Here is a 7,043-nt window from a genome sequence, read left to right on the forward strand (position 1 = left end):
AATTTTTTTTAAAAAACAGTGTAGTTTAATTCATGTATTATAACATTTATGTTGTTTTTATCACTTGGCTGTTGTCCACAAATGTGCTGTTTATTGCAAAAAAAAAAAAAATTATTAATTCATCAAGTTTTTTTTTTTTTGCCAGGTGTCTTTTTTAATTAATTGTGGTTTCGAGTATCGATACATCTGCCCTCTTATGAACAGTGAACAGAAGCGCAAACTTAATCCGAATTTAAGAACTTAATCCAGATATTTTAATCATATATGCAAATTTGTTTGAATAACCAAATTAGCCTGAGATCAGTTATGATTAGAAGATCTGTGAACTTGTTGTACTTCCAAAACAATGCTGTTTGCTGTGCTAAATGCGCTCGCTGTATATGCGTCCATATGATGGAGCTGACAACTTGAGAAGAGCTTATAAAATCTGTAAAAGAGTCAAAAATCGTAGTTATTCTGTGATCATGTGAATCCCGGATTAATTGCAACAATAACAACAGCACAAGTACTGTTACTTGTGCACTGTTTTCTGTGCGTGCACACCATAGACTGTAAAAAAAAATATGAATGTAGTGTCTGTGACTTCCCATAGGATTCTGAAGAACTGTTCTGAAGCATAAAGTAGAGACGAGCTGCCCATTGCCATCTTGCCAGCTGTCATCACGTGTCATGCCTAGATAACAGAAAATGGGCAAAGCGGCAGAACATTGGCGGAGTTTAGGTGAAGCAATGACTAACAGACAGAATAAATGGCTGTCCACCTGCCACTCAAAGTGACCATTCCCTTAATTATGCATAACTTTAAGGCTTTATATAATGTAAACGAATGAGTTATAAAAAATTCTCAGTCAGTGAATTGCAGTTTAAATCACTTCTGTATTGGCTTCAACAAAAAACTTCTTTTTCTCGTCTATTTGTGCTTGAGAAGACACTTACACACAAAATGAAGTCAAAATGCCCATCTCGTTGAGTGTCTTCATAAACACAGTCAGTTATACTTTGTAAACAATTAAGAAAGAAAACTGATATGCTTCCTCATATTGGATCCGTGCATTCGTCTTAACGTGGCAGCAGCCTAATATTCCCACAGCTTTGTCACACATTTTAATCAAACAACAAAAGAGAAAAATCCCTTGTTTAGCTTTAACAAAGATAAATTGTATGAATGAATTATATTTATTATATTTTATTTATTCAGTGAATATGCAGTGTTACATTTACATTTGATTGTTCAATTTCTGTACCTGAATACTGTTAGATTTACCTGAACAACACTGCTTATTTCATTTGTATCTTTGTTTTATTGAAATAATCTATGCTTGTTTATTATTTCCTGTGCAGATGCAGTCCCCTACAAAATCACCCTAATCATCCTAGAATGATTAATTATTTACAAATGCGCTATTAAAATCATCTGGCGAAATTGTTTACATATCGCAATTTATATCACAGAAAAACTAAATATCGCAAAATCAGTTTTTTTCCAAGGAGACTGCGAGGAGGCGCTGTTCTGATGCCTCTACCGAACTGTGATGAGCAACATCGCCACTATGATGAGATTAAAAGAGGTATGCTTGAACGTTCTGTCCTTTTTAGGATCGCTTCTTGTGACATCATGTCCTGTTTTTGGTTAATTTACATGTTACATGCGAGATCCATCTTTTTCAGCGGTCCTGGTTCACTTGTGTGGTGTGCACCAGGTTTGGATGGCAGCGTTTACACTTTATTTAAATGAATCACATTAAGCAATCGCACCAGGGTTCGTTTCAATCACACCAAACATGCCAAGTGTGAACACACCCTTAGTCCTAGCCTACCCCGAAACCTAAACCTAAACCTACCCATAACCATTCCCTAAAATCAGAGGGAAATAATAAAGAATAACACTGATCTAAAGCACCTTGGTTGTAAGCTTAAACTTGACATAAACTATAAACTTGTCCCTCAAATCTGATTGGTTGATTGGAATCCAGAGATGTACTTGGTGAAATCCCGTTCAACCTGTTTTATCAGTGTTAAGTGGCAGTCATCTTTACCATTGTTCAGCTGATTTTTGCAGGCAAATTCAATTTCATTCAATAGGTGATCTGGGATTTTGTACGAGGGCGAAAGTTTTCCCCATGCAGATTTCACAGCGTTTTCAATTTATTCGAGTGAATTTGCCACATTTATCAACAGAAATCTGAAACAGACCTTTTTTTGCCTGTGGAAATAAGCTGAAATGTCATTCATTTGTGTTAATTAACAACAGTTGTTTTATTTCAGACACCTGATCATGTAGATATGTGTAACACAGGCTATGTATCACATAAGCATGTTTGCAGTCATAAATGATTAGCTGGATGCCAATTTAGTGGCCATTTTGTTAGTAAGGGTCTTAATCTTTGCTACTGAGAAAAATGTGTTTTATGTCTCTGCTATCAGGTTCTTCAAACATACGAATGATACTCTTGTACTGTCGTCTTTCTAACGCACAGGGTACAACTAAGCCACTTTGACTTTGCTTTCTGTCTCACTCACTCTCAACTCAGGAGAAATAAAGGCTTGGGAGGATGAGGGTTCTTACATCCATCTCATAGCAGGACATTTACATTCAGCCAAAGATTTATTAACGCTCAGTAGTCGGCACAGATCTTTGGAATGACACGTTCTATATGGATCTATGCTGCCGTGCATTGTTTCAGAGCATTGCGGTTTGACCTCAAGAGTTTAATGGCACCATTGATTGTATTGTGCACTGCTTTTTTCCCTCATTACTGAGTGCAGGGTCAACGCTGGCAGAGAGAACGAAATTTTGGGACACTCAGGCTGCAGTTTGGACCGAGACCAAATGAATGTTTCACTCTGACTGCTCCCAGAAGAGCAGAATTTGCCATGGCCACTGTGTGAAGTTCATTCAAAGCAGTCAGCTTGAGGTTTTATTGACTTTGCTCACTGTTTGTTTGAGCCTGACATCTACTTTAAAAAGTAACCAAATGCGATTAGGTTCACTCTTGATAACTAGGACCCCTTTAAAACGATGACTTTGGTGAATAAGCAGCCTAAGCTGGTTTGCTGGTCTGGTTAACTGGTTTCAGACAGGTTTTAGGTACTTGTCAGCTGGTCAGGATGGGAGACTAACTAGTTAACACCAGCTTGGTCTGGCTGGAATACCAACAAGACAATCTTAAACAAGCTAAACCAGCTTGAGCCAGAGACCAGAAAACTATCTTAAACTGGGTTGTTTTGTTTAAAAAAAAAATTGTTCAGGGTTGAGCAGTTGTACATGCATTAAATGCATGTGTTTTTGTGTTCATTTTCAGGTTATGTTTTTATCTTTCATAGCCATAGAGACTGAAAGTGTTTTGCCCAGGAAACAGATTTTTTGCTCAGTGTATGACTGATTTTTAAAAGGGTTCGTTGTGTTGGACTTCTCTGCATTTTACAATATTTGGCTGCCGTTTTTTTTTTCTTCTGAATGTGAAGAATTGTTTGCTATTATTCTTATTATTACTTGCGCTTTTTATACCTGAAATTACATCACTGCTCTCTATTGGCAAATCAGTGATTTCATCACATAATTTGTTGCTGAATGTCTTTTTTATTGTGCAAAACATTTAATTTCATTCTGCACTTTTTTTTTTTAGGTTTTGTATGCGTGTTTGCTTTATTCAGATTATGGTCCCATTTTTTCCTTACAAATAGGCACATGTGAACCTGTAAATACAATGTTTGTGATTTGAGACTTATAACCCTCTTTGTAAGGTCCAAGGTTTTATCTTTAATTTAAAACTATTGTTTAAATAGCACTTTACAGTATAAGCTTGTATGCATGACTTGTTCACTGAGAAAGTTTGATTAGTCAACATTTAATTCCATGACAGCCTCACATGCATGCTAGACATTCCAAAACGGCAATCATTGGATGTTCAAACCGATGTCAAATCAGTGGGCTGAAAAATGTTGCTGCTGATTTGATTCATCTTACCAGATGGATTCACTTATAAACTTGCACTTAGATATATTTGTCGATTTGTTTGTCATAGTAATTTGCATAAGTAACCATTTGCATAAATGCTTAGTGTCTAGACTTAAAAGTAAGTCATCATTGTTTTTTTTATTGTTTTTTTTCAAAGACTGGTCATATGTTACATAAACTGTAGATAGTCTAATTTGAGTGCAAAAGAATAAGACTGGCTTCTGTGGAAGCTTGTTTCCGATTGTAATTGCGTGTTTATATCCCACAATACTGACATTTTCTCAGAACTTGAGTTTTATCTTACAGTTTGGACTTTATAACTCACAATTGCAAGTTTATAATTTATAACAAAACATGTCAGAATTGTGGTAACTGCGACTTTTTACCCTAACAATTATGTCCTTTCTTCCCCTTCAGAATTGTGAGTTTATAATCAAAATTCCGAGAAACTTGTTAGATTTGTGATATAAGCTCACAATGCAAACTTTTTTCCTTGTAATTTCAAGTGTAAACCCCACAATTTTAGCCCCCCGCTCCCCCCTCAGGATTGTGATTTTTATTCCTTGACGCAAACAAGCTTCCATAGGCCTACAAACTGCTGGTAATTCAGTCTTAACATAGTGGCTAATTCTGCCACAGGTCATTTAAAGAAAAATGTGGTAGTGCTCTATGTAAAGCAATACGGGTCCTGTTTAAATTTTTATTTACAATAAAACTTTTGCAAATATTAATCCGTAGAGAAGCAATCATTCTGTAATCTGTAGAGGTTTATCTAATACTAAACGCAACTGCTACCTATAGAGTGCACATTTCATAGCACACGTAAAATCCGCTTTTGTGCTAGGAGTAAATGTCAAAACCTCTATTGCTGTTTTCTCAGTATGCATAAATTATTTTCCTTGATGGAAAATGTAGGGCTTGTTTCGAGGAAGAGAATACGAGTATGACTCCGACAGCTGTGTAATGGTTTTCATCGCCCCCTGTGGTGAAACGGTGCTACAACATCATCTGCCCCGCATTACGTTGAACATTCTTCCTGTGAACTTTCACACGTGAGACGATGACTTCATAAGTGTCTGTTATGCTGAATGGATCACATCATTTTGTGGCTGACAGTGAATGTGTACTTGTGTGGGTTACTTGCAGAGTTTGTATTCAAGTTGCTTGATCTTGTTTGCTTCCTTTTCAGGATATCTAAAATGTATTTCAAAGGCTTGAATGTGAAATAGGATGAGAAATAAACAAATAAACTGCAACTGAGTTTTGTGATTTATATATAAAATGAAAATATATAGTTAACACCGTGATCTAAACACTTTGTAATTGTCCTAAACAGATTATACTTTTTTACCCCCCTAGCAGTGAACCATTGACATTCCGAAATAGTGATGTAACGAAGCCTTGTTTACTGAAATCACATGACTTTGGCAGTTTGATACACGCTCCGAACCAATTGATTCGAAACAGAAGATGTGTAAAGCTTCGAAGCTTCATGAAGCAGTGTTTTAAAAATTCCCTTCACTAGGTGTAGGAAAAGGAGAAGGAGCAAGAAGAGTTGAGGGTGTAGAAAGAGGAACAAAAAGAATTAAGTGTGTAGAAAGAGGAAAAGGAGAAGGAGCCAGAAGAGTTGAGGAGCAAGAAGAGTTGATGGTGTAGAAAGAGGAGAAGGAGCCAGAAGAGTTGAGGATGAGGAAAGAGAAAGAAGAGTTGATGTAGGAAAAGGAGGAGGAGCATGAAGAGTTGATTGTGTAGGAAGAGGAGAAGGAGCAAGAAGAGTTGAGGGTGTAGGAAGAGGAGAAGGAGCCAGAAGAGTTAATTGGTGTAGAAAGAGGAGAAGGAGCAAGAAGAGTTGAGGGTGTAGGAAGAGGAGAAGAAGCCAGAAGAGTTGATGGTGTAGGAAGAGGAGAAGGAGCCAGAAGAGTCGAGGGTGTATGAAGAGGAGGAGCCAGAAGAGTTGATGGTGTGGGAAGAGGAGAAGGAGCCAGAAGAGTTGATGGTGTAGGAAGAGGAGGAGTCAGAAGAGTTGTTGGTGTGGGAAGAGGAGAAGGAGCCAGAAGAGTTGATGGTGTAGGAAGAGGAGGAGTCAGAAGAGTTGTTGGTGTGGGAAGAGGAGAAGGAGCCAGAAGAGTTGATGGTGTAGGAAGAAGAGGAGCCAGAAGAGTTGATGGTGTGGGAAGAGGAGAAGGAGCCAGAAGAGTTGTTGGTGTGGGAAGAGGAGAAGGAGCCAGAAGAGTTGTTGGTGTGGGAAGAGGAGAAGGAGCCAGAAGAGTTGATGGTGTAGGAAGAAGAGGAGCCAGAAGAGTTGATGGTGTAGGAAGAGGAGGAGCCAGAAGAGTTGATGGTGTGGGAAGAGGAGAAGGAGCCAGAAGAGTTGATGGTGTAGGAAGAAGAGGAGCCAGAAGAGTTGATGGTGTGGGAAGAGGAGGAGCCAGAAGAGTTGATGGTGTGGGAAGAGGAGGAGCCAGAAGAGTTGATGGTGTAGGAAGAGGAGGAGCCAGAAGAGTTGATGGTGTAGGAAGAGGAGGAGCCAGAAGAGTTGATGGTGTAGGAAGAGGAGGAGCCAGAAGAGTTGATGGTGTAGGAAGAAGAGGAGCCAGAAGAGCTGATGTGTAGGAAGAGGAGAAGGAGCCAGAAGAGTTGAGGGTGTAGGAAGAGGAGGAACCAGAAGAGTTGAGGGTGTAGGAAGTGGAGGAGCCAGAAGAGAAGAGGGAGCAAGAAAACATGCGTGGCCAGTAGAGCAGTCCATTTGGAGATTGCTAATTCTTTGGACACTGACTCTTGCATTAATGTATTGCACAGGTTCATATGTAGAAGAGGACAAGTATGTCATTTAAGATCTGACAATGGAACCAATTTAATTTGGAATTGAAGGTAAGCACTTGCAGATTTGAATCAAAACAAGATTCGGAAAGCCTTAGCACACAAAGGCATCAAGTGGGGTTTTAACCCGCCTGTGGCTTCACGTTATGGTGGTGTGTGGGAAAGCATAATATGACAGGTTAGAAAAGTATTGTCTTCAGTTCTACATCAACAAACATGGGATAATGAGGGGTTGCACACTTGTGAGGTAGAGTCCATTCTAAAT

This window comes from Pseudorasbora parva, chromosome 19 (assembly GCF_024679245.1).
Source record: "Pseudorasbora parva isolate DD20220531a chromosome 19, ASM2467924v1, whole genome shotgun sequence".
Lineage (NCBI taxonomy): Eukaryota > Metazoa > Chordata > Actinopteri > Cypriniformes > Gobionidae > Pseudorasbora > Pseudorasbora parva.